At 44.9% G+C, this 25,057-nt stretch overlaps 1 protein-coding gene across 1 annotated transcript in view; it reads left to right on the top strand.

The window, feature by feature from the left end:
- LOC127584198 (transcription factor COE2-like) overlaps positions 1 to 25,057 on the top strand; it is a 246,838-nt gene that overhangs the window by 132,354 nt on the left and 89,427 nt on the right. The window lies entirely within an intron of this gene.

Here is a 25,057-nt window from a genome sequence, read left to right as displayed (position 1 = left end):
CAGCGCCAGCAACCCTGGGTTCAACGCTGAAATCCAATCCATGTTCCCTCTGTGACTGTGTGGGTTTCCTCCAAATTCCCAATGATGCGTGGGTTGCTAGGCTGGTATGGACTTGGTGGGCCGAAGGGCCTGCTTCCAAGCTGTATGTTTCTATGATAAAATTGCGGCCATACTTCAACTAAGTCTGTGCGCTCATAACTTTTATCCCAACCCGACCATTGTCTCTTTGCATTCCCTGCCCACAGTTCTCTGTGTCCTCGCCTCTTCCTTTCCATCCCGCTCTCTCTCCCTCTATCCATGTCTCTCTGTTTTCATGATCATGTAAACACGACCCGACCCAATCTGACACAGGTAGTGTCTCATCAGACTCAGGTTAGGTAACCAGGCTGTTGATGAAGGTGCATGAAACATGTTGTACCTGACCCAGGAATAGTGTTTGGGCAATGATAGAGCCAGTGTGACTCTAACTCATGCTGAACCCAACTTTAGAGAGTTTTACTCTGCCTCTAATACTTACCTGACCTGGGACTGCTTGGTACATCATTGTTGAAGGTAGGAAAATATCTGCAGTCCAGCATCATACACACAAAGTCCATTACAACAACTGCAAAGAGCAGTCCAGCTGCCATCAGTCTTGTCTCAAGGTTAAAGGTTCAAATCCCATTCCAGAGACCATAAGAAAATTCAAAGCTGGTGCTCCAGTGACATAAATGCACTCAGTCTTTTTCCCAGGGTTGGGGAATCAAGAACTAGCGGGCATAGGTTTAAGGTGAGAGGGGAACGATTTGATACGAACTTGAGGGGCAACTTTTTTTACACAAAGGGTGGTATGTATGTGGAACGAGCTGCCAGAGGAAGTGGCTGAGGCAGGTACAACAACAACTTTTAATAAACAGTTGGACAGGTACATGGATAGGAAAGGTTGAGAAGGTTATGGACCAAATGCTGGCAAATGGGACTAGCTGGGATGGGCATCTTGGTCGCATGGATCTGTTGAACCGAAAGGCCTGTTTCTGTGCTGTATGACTCGAAAAGAGAAAATGTGGCACCATCAGAGCGTCTTTGGATAAGATCTTAAGGTTTGTTAGGCATTAAAGACCCCGCAGTGCATTTTGAGGGAGAGTGAATGATGCAAGGTTGAACTTCTTGCCAAGCTAGGACAAATATTTATTCTTCAACCAATATCTCAAACACAGATGATCTGGTTCTATCACAATACAGTTTGTGGGACCTTGCTATGTACAAATTAAAGCTGCGTTTCCTAGGTTAAAACGATGATTGTATTTCAAAAATATTTCATTGGCTGGAAGTTGCTTTGGGAGGTCCTAAGGATATGAAAGATGCTTAAATAAAAATGGAAGTCTGTATTCCTATATACTTCCATTCACAGAGCAATCATAGTGGTCTCCAAAGTTCAATAATTTGTAAAGTCAGACTGTTGGTCAAGTGTCAGTAAAGCATGGGGCGAAAAGCAGTGATTAGTGCCATCTCAGGAGAATCTGGCAATTGAAATGCAGGAAATGGAGAGAGGGGAAGAGATGTAGAAAGGAACGGTCCCAAACAAAGGAAGGGTAAAGGTAGAGTGAAGAATCAACAGAAGGTAGAGAGCGAGCAAAGAAGATGGAGAGAAGGTGATAAAAGTGGCGCAAGGTGATGAGGGAATTAAAATTTAAAATGACAAGGATGAGGTGTTGAAAGAAAAGAAGGTAAAATAGAAAAAGAGCGATAAGGAAGAGGGAGGTAGATTATCAAAGATGAGAGTGTTGAGGAAAGAGAATAAAACACCTGGAACAGTGAACAGGTACGACCGAGAGAAAGAGAGAAACACGTCTGGAATCCAGTATCTTCTCACAGGCCAGAAGTTTTTGAGGATCAGGTAGTACTAGTTATTGCCATCAAACATTCGTGACGGCAATCCTGTGACACAACATTTGCTGCAGTGTGGTCAACGCTTTTCTCCATTCTCTGTGCTAAAGAAAAGTTGAGAGCTCTCAGAGCCTGTGGAACTGACCATCTTGTGCTGGGAGTGTAAATCCCGCTGTGCCGCCCCATCCTGGAAGCCAGGACTTGCTTTCCTTCCAGTTTTTTTTCTCTTAACAGTCACTTATCAGTTTACAGAACTGGGTAAAGATCCTGTCAACTCCCTCACAAATAAATAAGAGGCTGCTTATTAATTATGCAGGATTAGTCTAATTATAATTCTGCAAAATTAATTTGCAACAGAAGGCGTGCAGAAACATTCTGGGAAATTTGCATGTTAAATGGAGGGATTGGAGCATAATATATGATAATGTATTCACATTTTCTTTCTTTAATTTGAAATTTGCAGCTGCATATGGTATAGGAGCAGGTGAAAAGTCAGTTTATGTTAAATGAAGCTGACAAACATTCGATGAGGCACTGTCAGTGGGAATGTATTGATCAAGGATCATTTTTCCTGCCATTGATTAATCCCAACTCAAAACAACTCTGTGTGCTCTATAAATGTGAAGATTGATAGGATGCATGATGGTGACAAACTGAAGTCCAACGGGGCAGACCAGATCATTTTCTGAAACTCTACGCACTTCTCTCCACTCACTGACTGAGGAGTGAGTGGGGAGGGAAGGATCTGTGGATGGTGGCTGCACCTTACCCACCAACTCATCCAAGTAGTGATTTATTTTACAGTGTGTGTGGGCCGAGGCAGTGAGTATCAACAGTTGCCCAACGTTATGTGCCTTTTCCATTGGGACATGTTGGATGCCCATTACAAGTCTGAATGGTAATTTCAGTGCGCGGTCAGTCGGGCAGCTGGAGGGTGGGCAGGGCAAGTCATCCACAGCAAACAATTTATTCAGAAAGCTGCAGAGGAAAGAAAGACTACAGCAGCATCTCGCAGTAAATATAGGCTAATTTCTTCAGTGAAATACCATGGCTAGAGGGTGGTCAGATTCAAACTTACGTCCATGAAATCAACCTCTCACAGCAGTGCAGTCACCAAATTCGATTGACAAGGGAATTACCCAATCAACTCCAATCTTGCCAGTTATAATGTTGTCAATATATGCAACCGTAAGGAAAAAGAGGCCAAGTTGATTTTCTTCCTGGTTAGACTAAGCTCCATGTGGCCAACTGCAGTACTTGCTCTGCAAACTTGGCAAGTATTTGTTTAAAGCTCTCCTAGTCTCGTTGTTATCGGGACTTCGCTCAAGGATCACAAACCCACCCACCCTCTCGCTCATGGAAATGGCACTGAAACATCACCGCTTTAATCGGTTATTGATTTGAAGGCGCTATCGTTACCCTTTGCCTCCCCGTGTGGCTTCAGTGCAAGCTCTTGCAGGCAAGAACAGGATCCCCCAGCCAGCACTCTCGGACTCATCCAATGCAACTTGGATGAAAGCTTCCGCCTGCCTGACCTAGCGAAGGTTGGCTGTCCGATGATGTCATTTAAAGGGGAAGCCACTCCATTGCTCCCGCCAGTGCCTCTCCCTCCACCACCAACGGCAAATAAACACTGACCATTTGCGGGATCCTTCTCTGCACAAACAGCTGATGCAATACCCTACTTAACAGTTCAGAACACCTCAAATTAATTCATTGCCTATCAACCACTTTGACAACATAACATCTTCCAGCCTTCCTCCTTCTTTCCATGTTTAAATTCAATGCTGTAAACTAATGGGAGTTTCAGCATTGGAAGGAATAGCTCTCCTGAACTGCAGAACGCTTTTGTTGCTTTATCATTGTTTAGTCATATCTGACCTCACGGTTTACCAAGGAGAGAAATATTAACAGTAAGACTTCCTGTCTGATGCAGCTAACATTCGGTGCAGGAGTTTTCTGCCTTCAGCTGCAGTTACCTTGTGAATTAAAGTCAAGGTGGCAACAGTTAGTCAGACGAGAGAGCAGTGACCACTCAACCCCATCAGAGTGCTAATTAAGCTCAACCACCTTGATATTTACTGTGCATTCTCTACCCTGGGAAGAAGCCAGAAATTATTAAAAAAAAACCCTACAGGCTAACATCAGCTCTGCTATGGCAATCCGTTACAAATGCATCATCATGTTAGATCATTTCATAAGAACTTTTAAGGAAAGGCCATTAGGTTCAACAGGATAAATCAACCCACCTACTCAGCATATCCCTAGATAAAATCTCTTTGCAGAAACTCCTCTAATTGATGCTTGAACCCATTTATGCCATCTGCTTCTGTGCCTTTCTCTGGTAGCTGAAACCACTGCTCTATTACTCTTTTCTCAGCGCTGTTCTGCCTGAGTTCTTTTAGATGGCTTCCAAATGTTTAACTCTTGAGCCTTGTTGTACAAGCTCCTGGCTTTAATGAACGGTTTGCCTCAAATCAGCCATGTCAATTTCTACTGACCTCGAAATCTTCTATTGGGTCATATGTAGCACATTGGCCAGTAATGACTCATGTTTTTCACACAATGAACAGCTTGAAAGTGCACAGACTGTTGCTATGTAGGAAAGTGCGATAAGCATTTTCACTTAATGTGCTTGCTCCCATCTGTTATAACATCCCGAAATCCTCTCACACCATTCAGATCTCATTTACCCCTTTGCTCTTTTTCCTTCACTGTCCTTTGTTCTTTTGTTTTCATCTTTCCTTTTTTGGCTGCAGATTTGTTCCCAGCTCTGGAGCAATCCCTGGACTCTCTTTTTCCAGCTGTTCCTTTTTCCTGAGCAACACAAGAGCCAGTCCCTTCAGCCTCATCGACTCCTCCCTTCCCTCAAGTGAGAGTTTCTGCTTCTACTTCCTTACAGAACTGGCCCAGGTTTGTTAGAGCGACATTGTTGTTGATGTCTGCTGATTAGAAACAGATTTGTATTCTTTCAAACCCCAACACTTTGGAACTTACGTTTTTCTCTGTAATTCTTTTCTGGGAAGCCAGAGTTTGTAGTTAAAAGATGCAATTTTGACAAGCGCTGTTAAATGTTTGCCATAATACTCCTGAACAGTTCTGTGTTGAGAAGCAATGCCTCCTGATTACATAACAGGAAAAGTGTTATGGAGTACGACTGAGCATTCACTACAGACTTCTACACGTGCTATACATTATTTTGTGTACTGAGGGAGCTTTAATGCAATAGTTAGTTCATACAGCTCCCCTGTGTCCTATCGAATCTGTGGTGTTTCTGAGTACAATTCGATATTGTCTGCATATGTCTTATTGACAGTGTGGGGGTTTTAAGGTAAGTATGTCCACTGTGTGGTTTATGTCATTGAAATTTATTGTACATGTTCAGTTTCAGGAATAAAATACTGCAGATGCTGGAAATCTGAAATGAAACTGAAGGAGAATATTAGAAATACTGAGTAGGCCCAGCAGCCTCTGTGGAAAGAGAAACAGAGTTAATGTGTCAGATTGACGAGCTTTCATTCCAGTTTTGCGACGCCCTTGTATAGCGTCAGTTCTAACACATAGAATAATCTTTGTAACTCCAATAGCCATAGGTAACCAATACACAGTGTACTAAACTATGTATCATCATTAGTTCAGTCTGCACCGTTCTTACATATTAGAGTTAGTTTTATTAAAATAAACCCCTTTTAATAAATCCCTGCTTCCATGTACAGGTTTAAAAGTCCCAAATTTTGTTCAGTTACTTAGCGGTGAGCTTAATGGTATATTGTAAATAATCCATCTGTTTACTGTAGTGGAATCTAGTGGTGTTAATTGAAAACCAGGGCATTTGAAACTGAGTAATGGTCCGCAAATTCCCCCAGCAAGTTGAGCTTCTGATCGATTTCCCCAGTCTTGTCTCGTACCCTATCATATTAAAGTGCCTTTATTCAATATAAAGTGAAGGTAGGGTTTCATTTTCTGTGTTTTTAATGAATTTCCACTTCAACTTGCATCATTATATTGGAAAGAATTCCAAAGAGCGAATCAACACGTAACATTTCCAAATAACCAGTATGTTCCAATATGGAGTATAACAAATGTACCATTACACTGTTTGTATGCAACTATAACCTCTAACTTGCAAGCAACAAAGTTCAACAATGGTCTGTTTGGATGATGTTCTTTTAGGGAGAATTGTCTGTTCTGAGCTCTTCTTGGAGTAGTTCAATGGGATTTTTTATCTGCAGGAAGGCCTCATTTTGTTTTTCAAATGCATTGCCATCTTAGCACTGCTTCAGCACAGGCTCTCCCCTGAGTGGGAGTTCTGCACAGAGTTAGTGAGGGGTCTGTGAGGCACAGAGGCACTGCCTCAGAGCTCCAGCGACCTGGGTTTGATCCAGACCTCTGATGCTGTCTCTGTGGAACCTGCATGTTCTCTGTGTTGCTGTATGGGTTTCCACTGGGTGTTCTGGTTTCCCCCCACATCCCAAAAACTTGCTGGTTGTTGTAGGTTAAGTGGGCATTGTAAATTACCCCCCGGTGCAGGTGAGTGTCAGAATCAGGAGGGATGTTGATGAGTATGGAAGGGAGAATAAGTCATGGGGAATTAAGTGAGGGAATGGGATTGATGGGATTGTTCTGTGAGCCAGCATAGACTTGATGGGCTGAATGGCCTACTTCTATTCCACAAGAAAGTATGAGTGTGACTAAGTATTTCAAGTTAACACTCAAGCATTATGAGTTTGTCTGGAAACACTCCCTGTCTCGGCATTTCCTGGTGGTCAATGCTTTAATCTGCATGGTTACACATACACTGCCATGTAATACAGAGAAGTTCAAACATGTGGATTTCATGTATGCAGACAGAAATTTCGTGGATGTTTAAAAAAAAAGATTTGCATTTACATAGCGCCTTTCATGTCCTTTTCAGCTTTACAGCCTCCAGTCTTTCTGGAATCTGGTCACAGCTTTATTGTAGCAAATGGGACAGATAATCAGCATTCAGCAAGGTGGTAGATATTGGTCTGGAACTTTGCGATGTTCTTCTTTGATATATTGCTCTAGGACCTTTCATGTCCTCATGAACAAGCCGATAGGGCTTTGGTTTATCACCTCATCTGACAAATGGCATCTTCAGCAGTGTAGCACTCCCCTGTAGTGTCAGCTGGGCTCTTGCGCTCAAGTCTCCAGAGTGGGAGTTGAAACCTATCCTTCTGGCTCAGAGAGGAGAGGTCTACCAGTTACACCAGAGCTTAAAGTCTACTGGACAAGTGTGTTAATCTGTGGATCTTCGATGCATCGCAATGGGGTTCAATCCAAACTCTTCCTTGATGGAGTCCTACAGCAGGAAATGGTTTCTTCAGCCCATCTAGTCTGTGCCGACCATCAGAAACCCATTTACAATAATCCAATGCTAATCCCAGTCCATTCACCCCTCACCCCTCTCAAATTCTACCCCCCACCCACACATCAGGGGCAATTTACAGTGGCCAATTAGCCCACCAACCTGCACGTCTTTGGGATGTGGGAGGAAACTGGAGTGCCCGGGGGAAACCCACGAGCATGAGCCAACTCCATGCAGATAGCACTAGAGGTCAGGATCAAACCTGGGTCACTGGCACTGTGAGGCAGCAGCTCTATCAGTTGTGTAGCTGTGCCTCCCCAAGTAAATTAAGTCTGCTTATGTGGCACTGGGTTTAATCTATGCCCATGTAGTCCCTTTATAAAATCAACTTAGGAATTTCAAACATATGTGCTTATGTTCAATCCATAAAGCTTTCACTTGTTAAGTGAGGTGCAATCCAATGAATTCCAATTCACAATGATTTGCAGATTGCTTTTCATACAGTTCCATCCAAGAATGTTTCACTTACACTTCATGCTCCGCACTCAGATACGCAACAGGACATTCCCATTTTGGGAAGGGTTCCCAGATGTTGCACAGCCTTCGTGGCTTCTGTCCTTGGTTAAGAAGACAACACCAAGTCTCAAAAGAAAATAAAAAGAGGGTACGTTCAGAAATAAGGATTAGCTCGGCTGCAAAAAGCTGCAGATCCCCAGAGGAGTAGGTCGAGAGAGGGAAAGAAAAAAATTTAAGTGGGAGACATCATAATGAGACTTGACCTCAGTTCAGTAAGGATGGTGGTGGGGTGGGGAGGGGGGGGGTGGGGGGGAAGATTGGCAACTTCAATGAGAAATAGAAAAACTCAATAAAATGGACTCTGTGGGAAAGTAGAGACATGAGCAGATATTCGAAAGAGAGAGGAAGAAAAGAACTGCTGAAGGCGAGATGTGAGAGAGGGATTGATAATTAGATGAAAGTATTTTGCAGTATCCAGCCTCATAGCACAGAGGAGGTCGACAATGACCTTTCTATTTGTGGGAGCAGTATTCTTAAGCTTTACATGGATTTGGACTCTTATATAAAAAGTACAGCTTGCTGTACTTCATCTGTCATACAAGTAATTAGTGGGAGTGTTTACCTGAAGGAATGGGCTCCACTTTTCTGCAATAAAATTATATTGTTCTAGACAAGATAATTTCTCTCATCCGATGAAGAACTCTCACCGGACCTTCTTTTGAGAACACTTCATTTGCAATTACAAACTCATACAGTCTTTAAGGTATAAATCGACACCTCAAATCTCAACCCAGGAGCTTTGGAATTATTTTCAATAATTGTGTCAGAATTTAATTTGAATATAAAACCATTGAGATGTCAGTTGAGACATCCATACTGGGACATTAGACTATAGCAAGCTACTTGCAATCATAAAGAGAATACAACTTAACTCTCAAAAGGCCTAAATTAATATTTCTGCATCACTGAATATTAGGAAGCAGGAAAAGAGTGGCACAAAAGACCTGAAGAAGATTTTTAATTAACTTGCTGATGACAACAACAGTATTTTAGAAGCTAGGCATGGGTTAATCTCAGGGGCGTTCCGCATATCCAAAGCCACTTGAGATACCAGCCTCTGTAAAATTGATCTGTTTAACAAAGCAGCATTTATGTAGCATCTTTCACAACATCTCAGACACAGCTAATGAAGCACACTTACGAGCAGTCACTGTTGCATTGTAGACGCAGCAGCCAGATCGTGCATAGCAAGCTCCCACAGAGTGCGAAGGACTGTTCTTTAGTAATGTCGATGAAAGGTTATTGGCTGGGATACCACAAATAACTCCCTTGCACTTCTTCAAAAAAAAGTAGTTCTGTGGGATCCTTTGAGAATGCCTCAGAGAGAAAGCTGACCCCCTGATCAACGTCATGTCCAAAAGGCAGTGCTGTATTCCCTGAGCATTGCACAGGAATATCAGTCTAGATTTTATGCTGGACTTGAAGCAGGAACATTGTAACTCAGAGTCAGAGTGTTACCAACTGAACCGCAACTGATACCGTGGTGTATTATTGACTGCGAAGGTATCAAACGCTTGCTGCTAGGAGGATACCTACCGTTCACTGCTGGCATCTACTTTTGGAAGGCCATCTTTGTGTCCAATCTTCGACCAAAAAAACCCACAAAACAGACAGATCATTATTTTAACCATAAGACCATAACATATAGGAGCAGAATTAGGCCATTCAGCCCATCGAGTCTGCTCCGCCATTCAATCATCACTGATTTTTTTTAAACTATTCTCCTGCCTTCTCCCCATAACCCTGAACCCCCTTACCAATCAAGAACCTATCAATCTCTGCCTTAAATACACCCAATGACTTGGCCTCTGTGGCAACGAATTCCACAGATTCACCACCCTCTGGCTGAAGAAATTCCTCCTCATCTCAGTTTCAAAGGGATATCCCTTTATTCTGAGGCTGTGCCCTCGGATCCTAGACTCTCCTACTAATGGAAACATCATCTTCACTTCCACTTTATCCAGTTGTTAAGCAGTGAAGAGATCTGGAATGGTACTAAGGTTAGGTTGTGGATTGTCGGATGAAATATGGATAGATGAGTTTCCCCAGTGTCATCTCAACAGAGTTGATACTGTATCTCTCACTCACAGCCCACAAAAGACACCTTAGCTTTTTGCGATTTGTTCTGGCAGGAAACACTGAGACGAGTTGTTGGATTTGCAAAGGTACAGTTACATCAGCAGTGGTGCAAACAAATGGTTTTATCAACAAGTCTGGGGGATTTAGTCCTCGTCCATCATGGATATTCAGGTACACCTACTTGGCAGTTCACACTATTCACTCCTACCAATTTTAATGACTTCACGTTAATGGAGATCTGGGTTGACTTCCGTCCTTAATTACTCAGTAAGCATTCCCATTGCTTAACTGGAACATTTACACTCGTGTCCGGGTGTGGGAAGGTGTAAGATGAGCAACGTTATTTTTGGCGTTTGTTCCTCTTATTGATGTTTTGTTCTGATGGTGCCTCCTTTTCAAGCCTGACTGAGCAGATGGCACAGTCATCTCTGAAAATCCGATGGACATCAATGAGGGCTAAACAGATCCAGTGTGTCCTTGAGGTCGTGGTGGTCCCACAGGAGCCAGCATGCTTTGGAAGAACGGCAAACAAAGGAATAGAAAGTCTACCACTAAAGAGGGAGGAAACGGGAATGTGACTAGCATGGTGAGCGGAGGGACATCGAGGAAGCCACCAGCCTATTTTCTGGAGCAGCTTCAGGGAGTGCTTGGTCATAGGTCACCTCAGGTAACAGGTTCATCAGGTCACCAGATATCAACATCTGCTCAGTGGGATGTGACTGACTGACTGAGGGCCTTCAGCTGCTCTGTAGGCATCTGATATTGGAGCAGATGCCAGCACCTTGGAAGCTCTTGGTGCCTCTCCTCACCAACACTATGGCACTTGGTGTTCAGTCCAACGGGATACAACGTTGTACGGTGCGTTTGGTACATTGGGAGTTGGTGGTAGGTATTTCCTTTAAACTTCAGATTCAGATCAGTTTATTGTCATTTACACCAGGTGCAATGAAATTCCTTGCCCATGTGAAGTTCACAGAGTAAACAGTATCCATGGTAACAAAAAATGCAACAATAAAATAGGGAAGAGTGCAAAACAACGGACTGGTGCAAAGATTGTGGTGAAATCTGAAGTAGTGCAAAAAGAACTGCTAATGTGATAATTGCGGAATCACGAAGAGAATTAAAGGTTCGAGACTGTGGCAGCACCACTGGGAAGGGGATGTGAAAGAGGTGATTGGGTCAGAAGTCTGATAGCAGTGGGGGAGGAGCTGTTCTTGAGTCCGGTCATCTAGCCTTCCAAGCTCCTGTATCTTCTCCCAGAAGGTAGAAGAGAGGAAAGGGAATGGCCAGGGTGGCAGGCATCCTGAACGATACTATTAGGTTCCTGATGCAACGCACCATGAAGATGGACTGGATGGAAGGAAGCGACAAGCCGGTGATGAACTGGGCAGTGTTTACCTCTCTCTGCGGGTTCCCTCACTCCAGAGCATATGTCCCACTTTACCAGGGAATTGGTAAGCAGCTCAAACTCAATCCCCTTCTCTGAGCTATTTACTATGATGCAAAATGAGGCTATTCAGCCCACTGGGTTCCTGAGAGCTTCCAGCAGATCAAATCCCATCTTTCCCATTCCCCCTCTCCTTATTTCCCTCTAGTTCTGCCACTCTCTTGCATGTGACCATCAATTCCCCTTTTGATTCATTGCCCACGTACCCACATTACGGGGAAACTTACAGTAGTCAATTAATCTGTCAGCACGTCTTTGGGATGCAGGAAGAAACTGGAGCATCCAGAGGAAACCCATGCAGTCACAGGGAGAAGGTGCAAACTCCAGACGAACAGGACTGGAAGTCAGGATCAAACCCAAGTCCCTGGAGCTGTGAGGCAGGAGCGCTAGCTGCTGAGCCATTGAGATCAACCGAGAGACACAGCAACTGGTCTTAGTATCCCTGGATTATGGAACTAGACAGGGTTATGTCTCGAGGTGGTTATGGCTGCCAGCAACATCCAGCAGGTGAACAATAATCATTATATCAGAGGAGAAAACCAGTAATCCTAGAAAAATGAAATAATCAACCAGAGACACACAACAAGCCAGTCAAGCAGAAAGGTGGATTAACGTTTCAACTATGCTTTTTCAGTGGGACTTGATTTGAGCAAAGTCTAAGGAAATACCTAGCAATAGCTCTTAGTGTACCAAACACACTGTGTGTTAAAATCAGAATCAGATTTATTATCACTGACATATGATGTGAAATTTGTTGTTTTGTGGCAGCAGTACAGTGCAAAGACATAAAAATCTATAAATTACAAAAATAAGTAAATAGTGCAAAAAACAGGAATAACGAGGTGGTGTTCAGAAATCTGATGGCAGAGGGGAAGAAGCTGTTCCTAAATCATTGAGTGTGGGTCTTCAGGCTGATGGTAGTACCAAGAAGAGGCTATGTCCCAGGTGGTGAGGGTCCGTAATGATGGATGCTGCCTTCTTGAGGCACTGCCTCTTGAAGATGTCCTCAATGGTGGGGAGGGTTATGTCTGTGATGGAGCTGGCTGAGACTACAACTCTCTGCAGCCTTTTGTGATCCTGTGCATTGGAGGCTCCATACCAGGCGGAGATGCAACCATTCAGAATGCTCTCCACCGTACATCTATGGAAATTTGCAAGATTTTTTGGTGACATACAAAATCTCTTCAAACTCCTAATGTAGTAGAGCTGCTGGCGTGCCTTCTTCATGATTGTACAACCTTGTATCCCGTTAGACTGAATGCCAAGTGGGGTGGTATTAGTGAGGAGAGGCACCAAGAGCTTCCAAGGTGCTGATATCTGCTCTGATATCAGATGCCCATAGGGTAGCTGAAGGCCCTCGGTCAGTCAGTCACATCCCATCGAGCTGGTGTTGACCTCTGGTGCACCTGCTGTCTCTGAGATGCCTGATTAATCTTAGAGCAGAAGCTTTAGCTCAGCTCACTAACGTCCAAGGCAGCACCTTCAGAGAAGGTGGCCTAGGAAATGAAAAGAAAACTCATCGTTACAGCTTGGATTATTAGTGCTGGATATTTAACCCCTTCAGTTCCAATGAGCAGTTTCGATTATTTACTTTATTCGTTTTTCTATGGATTCCGTTCTCAAGGAAATTGGCCAATTGTCCTCATTTGTGAATGGGTAACAGTGTGTAAAGCAAAAGCAATCTTGCTGCTTTTGAATCACCTTCCTTCTCAGAATGATCCTGAGAATCATTTGCTGTGTATTGAGGACGATGGATCATGTTGACATAGGAACAAAAAAAATTAGACGAAGGAACTCCATTGGCCTCTCGCGCCTGCTCTGCCATTCAGTAAGGTCCTGACTGGTCTCCTAGCTCAGTGCCAACTTCCTGCCCTACACCCAGACTTATTGATTCCTTTAATATCCAAAATCTATCAACCCCTCTCACTGACTGAGCCACCACAGCCCTCTAGGGTAGAGAATTCCAAAGATTCACGCTGGTCTGGCTGAAGATCTATCTGCCCTCAGGACCAATTCTAGTTTTGAGACCGTGACCTCTGGCTCTTGTTACTCAAGCCAGAGGAAATGTCATCTCTGCGACTCTCCTGTCAAGCCCTGTCAGAACTTTATATGTGTCAACGCCTCTTGTTCTTCTAAACTTCAGACAATGCAAGCTCAATATCTCCTCATGATGGGAGACAGACTGTCCCCCATCCCAGGACTTGGGAGAATCTTTGATGCTCTCCCTCTGTCACAAGTACATCCTTCAGTCAGGGAGACCAGATGAATATATGATTTTCTGTCTCAAAATAGAGGACATAGATTTGGGTTTAGAGGGGATCTGAGGAGGGAATTTTTCATTCAATGAGTGGTTGGTATTGTCAGATCCAGTTACTTTCGAATTTACAGGTTCTTTCAGCAGGCCGAGGATGAGCTGAAAACAACTTGGTGCTTCATAACGTTTTATTGGAAAAGTTTAAAACAAAGAAACAGTCACAGAGCACATGGCACTAGCTTTATTACCAGGAGATGAGCCGAGACAAAGGAACTAAAAATGAGCTGGTGGGAGAGGGAAGAGAGCAAGAGAGATTAATAAAAAACAACACCTTTTATACCTGAGATAAGAGGTACTCCTCAGCTAACAATAGTCCAATCAGAAAACTTAGATACCTGTGGCAAAACCAACCAATGAGAAAACACGTATTCACCTGATGGACGAACCAATAAGCTAAAAAGTGGTTATACCTTGTACAGCCACTTGAGGTGTATTCAACACTATACACGTTAAAAAATACTACTTAAAACAGTTGAATCCAACAGTATTGTCTGAGGGGGTGGTGGAGGCAGGTGGTTTCACCACTTTTAAGAAGTAGTCAGGCATGCACTTGAACTAGAGTCATAGCTTTATACAACAGGAAACAGGCCCTTCGGCCCAACTCATCCATGCTGACCAAGTTGAACTGTTGACCAAGGTATAGAAGGCTACAGGGCAAGAGTTAATAAATGGGACTAATGCAGATGGAAACTCGATGGTCGCTGTGGACATGATGGGCTGAAGGGCCTGCTTTAGTGCTGTATGTCCCAAAGACTGGAATATATCAGTGTGGTCCTACCTGGGCTCTTGAGGTTGTTAAAGAGAGAGCAGGACTTAAATAAAAATAGGTAGGTTGTAGGAGGACCACTAAAAGAAAGTGAGGTGTTCCATGGTGTTGAGATCCCAGGACGAATAGCTGGACTTTGCAACGAGTCTTGTTAATAATGCAGGGAGGGAGAGTGGGTATAGCTGGCTCTTTGGAAAGCTAGAGGAAAAAGAAAGTCAAATCCAGGGAGCGGGGGCCAAAACACCACCAATAAAATATAAAAGGTTGCAATGCACAGAGAGAGGAGGTAAGAAGAGGTTAAGGGTTGGAGGTGAGAGATTGATTGCCCTTGAAACTGTCTGGAAAGATGGAGAATGGCATAACATAATGCTTTAAAATTGCGATCTCACTGCAAAGGTAGAATTCTTAAATGTGTCGAGGGAGTCTGTTCACCTCTGAAAATTAATCCCTTTACCCTTGTAGGTTCCTGTTCTTGGTACAAAACCTCCCCCCTACCTACCCCCATCTGGGTTCAGTCAACGGTAGTCCCTTGTGTATTGGGGCCAACACAGGCCTGTGCTTATATAAAAGAGCGCAGGCAGAAATGATAGGAAACAGAATGTAAGCGAGGGAGAGAGCGAGGGCTGATGATAATATTAACATGCTCCAGTGAGGGGACTGGCTCTCTGGTTCCCTGGGATTCACACTTAATATATCCCCAAGCAGCTTCCCAGAATCGTTGGAAAACCAAACTAACCTTCAAATACTGTGATAAGCAATTCCACCTCCTTTGGATTATGATAATTGCAAAAGAATGGAAGGGACTAAGAAATTCAGGAATGTCCCTTGTTCTGTGGTGTTTTTGCCAACCAATAGCCATTTACCCTTGGTTTTTGTTATGCCAGGGTGTCTCTGTCTACCAAAATTGCAGCTTCTGTTAGCCCCTGCACACTCCCCACTTATAGCCCCAACTGAGATCAGCAGCATAACATCAATACATGATCTAGGGCCATCGGGAATCGTGGAGCTGCAGACAGCAAACGCGTTCTTCACAACAGAACACTTTCTTGTGCGCTGAAAGATGGAGAGAAGGGATGAGGTGGGCTTTGCGAATTATGGGAAGCAGATGTTTGCAGATCAAAACTTTGCTGAGTGGCGGGAGGCTCAGAGCATGGGCACCACACTGTGGCAGGGAGCGTTTAAATGGGATTCAGTCAACACCTAGGCGTCAATAGAGTACTCTTCGACCAAAAAAAAATTCAGACTCAGAAGACATTGAATTGAAGAACTCAACACTGAGCCACTACCTCCCCTTGTTCTTACAGCTCTCAAACTCATAGTATCATAGAGACAAACAGTGCGGAAACAGGCCCTTCGGCCCACCAAGTCTGTGTTGACTACCAAACATGCATGTACACTGAACCTACATTAATCCTCCTTTTTAATGCTCTTGAAAACCAATCCTACTCCTGAAACCCATTCTCCCTCCACCCATCCTGCCAGTCCCAAACGGAGACACAAGAGACTGCAGATGCTGGAATCTGGAGCAACACACAAAGAGATGGAGGAACTCAGCCGGTCAGGAAAAGATAAGATATCTTTATTAGTCACACGTACATTGAAACACGCAGTGAAATGCATCTTTTGTGTTGAATGTTCTGGGGTAGCCCGCAAGTGTCGCTACTCTTCCAGCGCCAACATAGCATGCCCACAACTTCCTAACCTGTACATCTTTGGAATGTGGGAGGAAACCGGAGCACCCGGAGGAAACCCACGCAGACACGGGGAGGACATACAAACTCCTTACAGACAGTGGCCGAAATTGAACCCGGGTCTCTGGCATTGTAATAGTGTTACACTAACCACTACACTACCGTGCCTGCCCCATAGGGTCTTGGCCTGAAACATCGACTGTCCATTTCCCTCCATAGCTGCTGCCTGACCCGCTGAGTTCCTCCAATGTTTTGTGTGTTGCTGCCAGTCCCAAAGATTTTTTTTAAGGAAAAATCAGCCAACGTTCCTTCTCCTGACATCTACTTTGTGTGGTAAGAGGAACGGCCTGGTTGTTTTAGGCTCCATTACTGGGCGGACCCCACAGAACCAACTGTCTGCCTTAGCGACGAGGCCTCTCAGGTAAGTTACTGGAGGACAACCTGCCTCCTTGGATCACAGGAAGGATCTGAACAAAAGTCAAATCGTTGGCCAGAATAGAGGTGGCAACAGAACTGTACACCAGGCCAGGCCACAGAAAAGTGATTTTAATACACAGATAGAAAGAAAGGCCGCCTCTTTATAATGTCTTCATCAGGGAACAGACTCCAACTCCCGACTTTCTGCCAAATTAGAACTGAAGCACTCTAGATTTTTAGATGCATTTGTCACAAGTTTGTAAAATGCTCCAAGATATTTTTTTTTGTGTTTAGCCTCCCCAATAAACCTTTTCTGTTCATGATACTTGGGGAATCCAAGCCACTGTCTGTCAGCTGGAGAGCAGGAAGATTGCAGAGCCGTGTTCGTGTCTGAGGTTGTCTTGAGGGGGTTGTGGGACTGCTCTACAAAATGTGGTTGCCATGGTGACCAGGAAAAAAAATGAAACCACTTGGAGTTCACCTGGGACCAACAGCTACACATCTGCTATTTTAAGAGCTAGGCTTCTGGAATCTACCTTAACCCTTTCTAGTGATTGTAACCTTCATCTGCCCCGTACCCCCCCACTCCCCGATAGACTGCCCAGCCCCTCCATCTCTCCTAGCTCTTGCTTCGTCAACGGGCCTGGAGTACCTCAGCTGAACGCCCATGCTGCCGTCACAGGGTAGGTATTAGTGGGGCAACCAACCAAGGCAAGGCAGGGTGGGCATTCAACCAAGGCAAGGCAGGGTAGGCAACCAACCAAGACAGGGCATCATACCCAGGAATGAACAATGATCGTCACCCACAGGGAGCTGTCCTTCCATTGGAGGAGGTTGCTAGTTCAGTGGTCAGAAGCAGGAGCTCCCTCTGTTCTCCATTTACCCCAGGCCAACACTTCAGAGGCAATTGTCTCCACCCTCCTGTTCCACCCCCACTGCAAAGGCTATGCTGGGCTTGAGTTGCAAAATTGGGTGGGGAGTGTGATTGGCCAACAGTTATTTTGTCTGTGGGTCCCCCATTGCAAGCTCTCAATATGCTGAAGACGTGCAAATGAATGAGTGTCTGGATCAGGGCTTGGGGCTTGGTTTGGGTGTGTAAAGGAGGATCAGAGCCAGGGTCTTGGGTTTGGGGTGGTGGGTGATCAAGGGGTTGCAGAGGATGATTCGAGTCTGGGCCTTGGGTTAGTAGCGTATTAGGAGCATGTGCCTGGGATTCGGGGAAGAAGAAGAGGCATCAGGCCAGTGATTGGCCAAAGATGATGGACAGAAACCATGGACTGAGGCAGCAGAGGGGAAAGTGATCAGGAAGACCTAGGTGAGGTTTGGGGTTGGATAACAGCACCTCCATCTGGGACATCGACAGATTGGGGGCCAAGTGATCAAGTGGAAGAGCCTGGAGGTTAGAATGAGAGGGTGGGTGATGGAGAGGGTGAGAGATGGGGTGGAGGGGGGAGGGCAGATGATGATGTTGGGGATAAAAGGATTGGGTATGGGAAGATGGGGAATGAGAGAGCGGAGGGTGGAGAAGCTGGGAGATAGAGAGGGTGGTACATAAGGGCCTCGGTTAGGAGGATTGGCGTCTGTGCTTTAGGTCAGGGAGCGGGAAGCAATAACAAGAAGGTGGTGATGGGAACCCAGGGGTGAAACTGTGGGACTTACCTGACCCAATCCAGCATGGTGTCAGGCAGACTTGGCTATCCTGAGTACCCACCAGCAGATGCTCCCACGATAACTCAGCCAAGTTCCCCCATGTGCTCCAAAAGGAGTGTTGCACAGCGAAGGACCCCATCATTTGCACCTCAATCATGGAATAACACCAGTGGTGAAGGGGTGGATCACACCTGGGCCTTCGAGCCTGACCTCCAGTGTCGTCTGTGTGCAATCTGTGCGTTCCCTCCGTGACTGCGTGGGTTTCCTCTGGGTGCTCCGGTTTCCTCCCACAAGATGTGCAGATTGGTAGGTTAGTTGGCCGTTCTAAATTTCTCTTGGTGTGTAGGTCAGTGGGAGAATGGAGGGAGTTGACAAGAATGAGGGGAAAATAAAAGAAAGATGGGATTGGTGTAAGTGGGAGTTTGATGGTCAGCACGGACTCTGTGGGCTGAAGGGCCTGTTTCTGTGCTGTGTCTCTCTATCACTCTATCGCACTGCCTGGTCAAATGCCCAAAGTGATACAAGAGGATGCTAAATGGTTGTTATCATGTTTCCACTCCAGATAAGAATCAATCTTCAATAGTAGAATAGTGGAAAAAGAACCACTGAATTTCTGGACTCTTGTCTTGTCATTATCTCGTTGCTGTCCGTGAGAGTTCGCTGAGTGTAAATCATTTGCTGTGTTTCTGACATTACAATAGTGACTGTACTTCCATCTCCTTCACTGGCTGCTGGGACATCGTGGGTCAGGAGCAACGCAAAGTAAACACAAACCATCTTTTCTTTCTTGTTGATCCTGGAATGCCCAGTACTCCAACCAACTTTCATTTGAACTTGTTATAAAATTGTTTGCAAGTGGTGATGCTCAGATGCAACCTACAGGAATCTCCTGTTGGGGACTGTTAACTGCTGTGTAAATGGAAAGATGTGACTTTAGGAGATTCCTCCTGCATCTCCTGTGTTTATTGTTGAGTCTGACCTGAGTTTGCTGGATGGGACAGTTTGATTTCCCCAACTCTAGCCCAGAAGTGTTGGACTGTACAGCATATTTCCTTATGGCATAGAAGGAGGCAATTTTGGTCCATAGAGTCATGGCTGACTCTCAGAACATCCCATTTTCCACTAGTTTAACCTGTCTCCTGTTCTCACCCCAACTCCCCCCAGGTTTTACCACTCATTTACACACTGGGGCAATTTACAGTGGCCAATTAATGTACCAACCCACACATCCTTGGGATGTGGGAGGAAACGGGAGTGTCCAGGGAAATCTTTCAGGGTTGAACTGCACTTTACAGCTGTTGAAATACTTCTGAAATGAAGGTATTGTTGCAGAGAAAGTCGTAACTGATGTGAACCTGTGACGTACCTGCCTTGGCATTGTTAAGTGAAGCAGTGTACAGGAAGTTTTAGAACGGCAAAAAATGCCAGATGCTAGAAATCTGAAATAAAAGCAGGAAATCCTGGAAATACTCAGCAGGTCAGGCAGCTTCTGTGGAGAGAGAAACAGGGTTAACATTTCGGTCAATGACCTTCCATCAGAACAAAGGGAGCTTTACCCTGTACCTAACCCTTACTGTCCCTGCCTTGGGAGTGTTTGCTGGGGCAGTGTAGAGGAAGCTTCACATCTGAACCGTGTCAGATCTGCCTGGGACTGTGTAGAGAGAGCTTTACTCTGTATCTAAACTGTGTGGCGTTTGCTCCTGGAATCTTTGCTGGGACAGTGTAGAGGGACCTTTACTTTCTATCAATCTGTGTTGCCCCTGCTCTGAGAGTGTTTGGTGGTGAGACTGATCCTGAACTGCAAAGTGTCCTGTTACAAATATTAACAGGAAAAAAGTAAAACAGCAACGTGTACAACCGACAATCGCATCAGAAAGTGACTGCAACAGTGACATGGAAGCAGAGTATGTTTTTCTTGTAAGATCAATTTAAGGTTATAATTTGAGCCTGTCTACTGGATATGGATCGAGAGATGCTTGGACTGGTTATTGATTAAATGTTGCCTTCTTCCAAAAGACACTAAATCGAGCTGTGCTCAGAGAAGTTAAAGCATGTAGGCTATGGGCTCATTTAAACCTTCCAAAGAAGCTTGATAGTGACCTCTTCCAGTTTTTCCACAGTCTATATCAACGGTTTGGCTGAGGGGCCAATGTTACATCTCTAAGTCCGCTGGCAATACTAAACCAGGTGGGATTGTGTGCATAGAGGAGGATGTAAAGGGGCTTCAGGGGGATACGGACAAGCTGAATGTGTGGGTGAGAACTTGGCAGATGGAATATAATGTGGAAAAATGTGAGGTCATCCACTTTGGTGCACATGACAGAAAATAGAGTAATTGTTAAGTGGTGAGAGATTAAGTCATGTTGATGTCCAGAGGTACCTGGGTGTGCTTGTACGCAAGACGCTGAACAACAACATGCAGGTGTGGCAAGTGATTAAGAAGCCAAATGGTATACAAGAGCAGAGAAAACTTATTGCATTTGTGTAGGGCTTTGGTAAGATGCATCTGGAAATTGCAGACAGTTTCGTTCTCCTTACCTAAGGAAGGATGTGCTTACGATGGAGGGAGTGCCGTAGAGTAATACAGCATGGAAACAGGCCCTGTAGATCAACTCGTTCATGCCGACCAAGATGCCCATCTAAGCTAGTCCCATTTGCCTGTATTTGGGCCATATCCCTCTAAACCTTTCCTATTAGAACATAGAACAGTACAGCACAGGAACAGGCCCTTCAGCCCACGATGTTGTGCCGAACTCATTAAGCTAATGACACCTAATCCCTTCTGACTTCACATGGCCCATATCCCTCCATTCTCTACATATTCATTTGCCTATGAGTGCAGTGAGGATTCCTCAGACTGGTCTGCTTTATGAGGAGAGATCGAGAAGGCTGGGCTGCATTCTCTGAAGATAGGGGATCACATCAAAATTTTTATTGGGCTTTACAGGATGGATGCAGGGAGGATGATCCTCCTGGCTGAGGAGACTCGGAACAGGGGTCAGATGTCAAAATAAGGGGTAGACCGCTTAGGCGTAAGATGAGGAGAAATTGTTTCACTCAGAGTGTGGTGACACTTCGGAACTCTCTGCCCTGGATGATTGTGGAGGCTGAGTCATTGTATTCATTCCAACCAGCGATGGATATTAAGGGAATATCAAGGGATATGAGGATAGTACAGAAAAGTGGCGCAGAGTTAGATGATCAGCCAGGATCTTATTGAATAGCAGAGCAAGCTTGAAGGGCTGGATAGCCTACCCCTGCTCCTTTCCTTACCTTCCCTTCTATTCTTAATTCACTTTAAGATTACAAGTTGGGTACCACCATGCTTTGAAGGGAACCCAATAAATAATAATCTTCAGGCATATAGACTGCGGAATGATGGCCTCTTCATAATTTGGGCTTGTGGATCAAAAAGTGTCAAGATTGCATGCCGAGTTGGCATGGACAAGTTGGGCCAAGGGGGCTGTTTCCATTCTGTATAACTACGACTATGAGTTCAATGATCAGTTTAGTGGCTCATGTTTAAACATGAATCTCTATCTCCTCTCCACATCACCGAGTCTCACACCTCCACAGAGGTCCTGATTTGCTCCCCAGTCTATGTTAAGTTTGCAACAATTGGCCTCCCTGCAACTAGTTGCAAATCATGGAATGAGGCACCATTGATTGAGGCCATTGGGCCCTTCATGTCTGGGTCAGCTCGTTTGTTAGAGCTGTCCACTGGAAGCTGTCCACAAGCCAGCCAAAGCTGTTGCAAAGTGTGCAAGGACATTGAATGATAGCGGGAATTTCTCCTCTTCCCTCAGCAACACCCCACTTCCCACCCACACCCAGATATCCTTCCATCTACCATGTCCTTTCTCAGTACATTCAAGCACTGGTAGCCTTTTATTCCTGCTCATCATGCTCCTAGTTGTCTCCACCTTCATCCTCCCCTCCCCACCTGGCTCCATCTGCCTATTTTGTCTGCCTCCATCTTATCATCCACCTGCCTCTATCTCCCCACTCCAACCCTCCCCTTCCTTAAATGTGGCTGGATCTGCCCGTCATCCTTCACCTCTCCCCAGTCCCCCAATCACCTACTGGCCCCTGTCCCACCACTCCCCCTCTCCTCCTCATACCAGCCACCTCCCCTCTCTGCTCTCAGTCCCGATGCAGGGTTTCGACCCGGAACACCGACAATTCCTTCTCCCCCCCACAGATGCTGCTCGACCTGCTGAGTTCCTCCAGCAGATTGTTCGTTGCTGCAGCTTCCAGCATCCTGTCTCTTGTGTCTCCACCACCAACTGTCCAGGCTTCCACCTGAGATCAGTCCCTCGAGATCAAGGATGGCTCTGTTCCACTCCAGTTTTGTGCGTTCTGCTGAGGCCAATGTTGGAACCTCAAACATGTCCACAGATGGGCAGGGTGGGTGGCGAGTGGGTAGTTTTTGAACTGGAAAGGGTTCTTGACTGAGGTAACAGACAAGGGTAGAAACTGCCTCTGCCTGAGTTAGCATCTACAGATGAAGAGGGAAGTGCTTTGAGGTTGGTGGAGGGAGCAGATAAAAATTGGAAAATCGCTGACAACATGCATCAAATTTGAAAAAGAAATATTATGGGTCAAAAATAAAAAGGCTGACGCAAGTGTGGCTAATATTTTAATGATGGACTTGCTTTACAAATGAGAACAAGATGCAGCTCCTGATACATAGACTTGTGGAAGACCTGATGTGGAAGTGGCTTTGTCACCGTGTTGTGTGAAAGTAAATCACAGTAATAGAGCTGTGTGTTAATGATCGGATACAGCTGAGTGCAGACCCAAGCACTGGGGTACTTAACCTCAGTGTTTTTGCCAGCCCACTCATTATCAACTCGTTCTCAATTCATGGAAGCAGATGAGAAACTTAACAGGGCATTTTGTATTCAGGATACATTTAGTAATCCGTGAATTCAGTTCTCAGTAAAATAGTTATTGTGATCTGAAACATTGAGGTGTATTTTACTTTCATTTAGTGAGAGATGCCGACATACAGTATCAATTTTTTGCCATTAAAGTAGTGGACAGAATGCATTTGTATATCATCTTTAATGGTGTATGTCCCATGGTACTTCAAGCAGCACAAAATTTATCAAGATAAAAGTTGATATTGAACTTCATTGGGGTGAATACAGCCAAGCAGTCAAGAACCTGTCAAAAGCAAAACACAAAATGCTGGATACACTCAAGGTCAGGCAGCATCTGTGGAGAGAGAAACAGAGTTAATGTTTAAGGCTGAAGACCCTTTGTTGGAACCTTTCTGCTGAAGGATCTTTGACCTGAAACATTAACTCTGTTTCTCTCTCCACAGATGCTGCCTGACCTGCTGAGTGTTGCTCGCATTTTCTGTTTTTATGTCAGATTTTCAGCATCTGCGGTTTTTATTTTGTTTTCCACCTCCGTGAAAGAGTGCCTTGAAGGAGGAGAAAGGTTTAGGGAGCGAATTCTAAGCAGATGGAGGCGTGGCTATGCATAGTGTAATCACATTCAGGGGTGAGTAGGAGGGCAGGATTGGAGAACAGAGATCCCAGAGGGTTTCAGAGCTGGAGGATGCAGGTAGAAGGGTGGTGCTTGTGGTGGTCAGGATATAAGACAGGAATTTGAAAATAAGGGTTAGTGTTTCAATATTGAGGCAGTTCGTAACTAGGCCAATGAGCACAGGGACACTGGGTGAGTGGGTAGGAATTAGAGCAACAGAGATTTGGGTGACTGAAGTTATGAAGAGCAGGCAGAGAGAGTGGATTGGAGTAACCAGGTCTGGACGTAATAAAGGCCTGGTTGGGTTTTAACAGCAGAGGTACAAGGGCAAGGGGAGGGCAATGGTATCTCAAAATGTTGGCATGTCCAATGAGTCAGGGCAGCTCTGTTGTTCTGTCCAGGTGACCGTGGTTCATACGTGTCAACACAGGCATGGACAGTGGGAGCCTTGGGTTTCCTCTTCCTTGCACTGAAGCAGATGCTTTAGCAGCTAATTAACACCGGGCCAAGGTTGCTTCCTGCACTGGTTGGTCAGAGTATCTCCTCTGGGTGGAAAAAACACCAGCAAGAGAGTAGCAAGTTCAACAACTTCCTGAAGCACCTTGCAAGAGTCAGTCTAAAGGAATCTGGATTCAGGGTGGAGAGGAAAGACCTGTTTCCACTGATGGAGAGGTCAGTAACCAGGGCTGATAGATTTTAAAATAAATGGGGTAAGGTAGTGCGGTGATTAAGTTACCGGGCTAGCAGCCAGACCATTGATCTGGAAACATGAGTTCAAATCCCACCACAGCAACTGGGGAATTTAAACACAAATCTGGAATTTCTTTTAAAAAAACAGCTCTCTGTAATACTAACTATAAAACTATAGGATTGTCTGGTTGACTGATGTCATTTGGGAAAGGAAATCTGCCGTCCTAGGCAGGTATGCACTGTATGTGACTCCAGACCCACCAATCTGAGTTGACTTCTAACCTCCTAAGTTCAGGTGAAAAGTAAATGACAGCACTGCCAGCTGTAAATACATGGAAGAGAAATTAGATGGAAGCTGAGGAAAAGTTCTTTCACCCAGAAGTTGGTGAGGTCTGCTCGAAAAGATGATGGAGGTAGAAACCCCCACGGGATCTAGAAAGGACCTGGGTTGGCACATGATGCTCCACAATCTGCAAGACTATGAACCAAGACAGGAGGAGGGAGATACCTGACATAGAATGATGGGCCGTGTGACTTCCCCTGGGCCATGCATGTCTCTAACTCCATGACGTATTCTGCCACAAGCTTCACAGAGACTGGACAGGTTTTTCCTGAGACCAAGAGTACTTCCAGTGTGTTTTCTTTGAACGTTCTCACCTATGTGTGTAATTAACTCCAGTTCTATCCATTCACCTCCCCTCCCTCTTCCTTAACATTCCCTTCATTCTCCTTTTCT

This window comes from Pristis pectinata, chromosome 29 (assembly GCF_009764475.1).
Source record: "Pristis pectinata isolate sPriPec2 chromosome 29, sPriPec2.1.pri, whole genome shotgun sequence".
Classification (NCBI taxonomy): Eukaryota; Metazoa; Chordata; class Chondrichthyes; order Rhinopristiformes; family Pristidae; genus Pristis; species Pristis pectinata.
The sequence above is the reverse complement of the archived record's forward strand: the minus strand, read 5'-3'. Positions and strand labels throughout refer to the sequence as shown.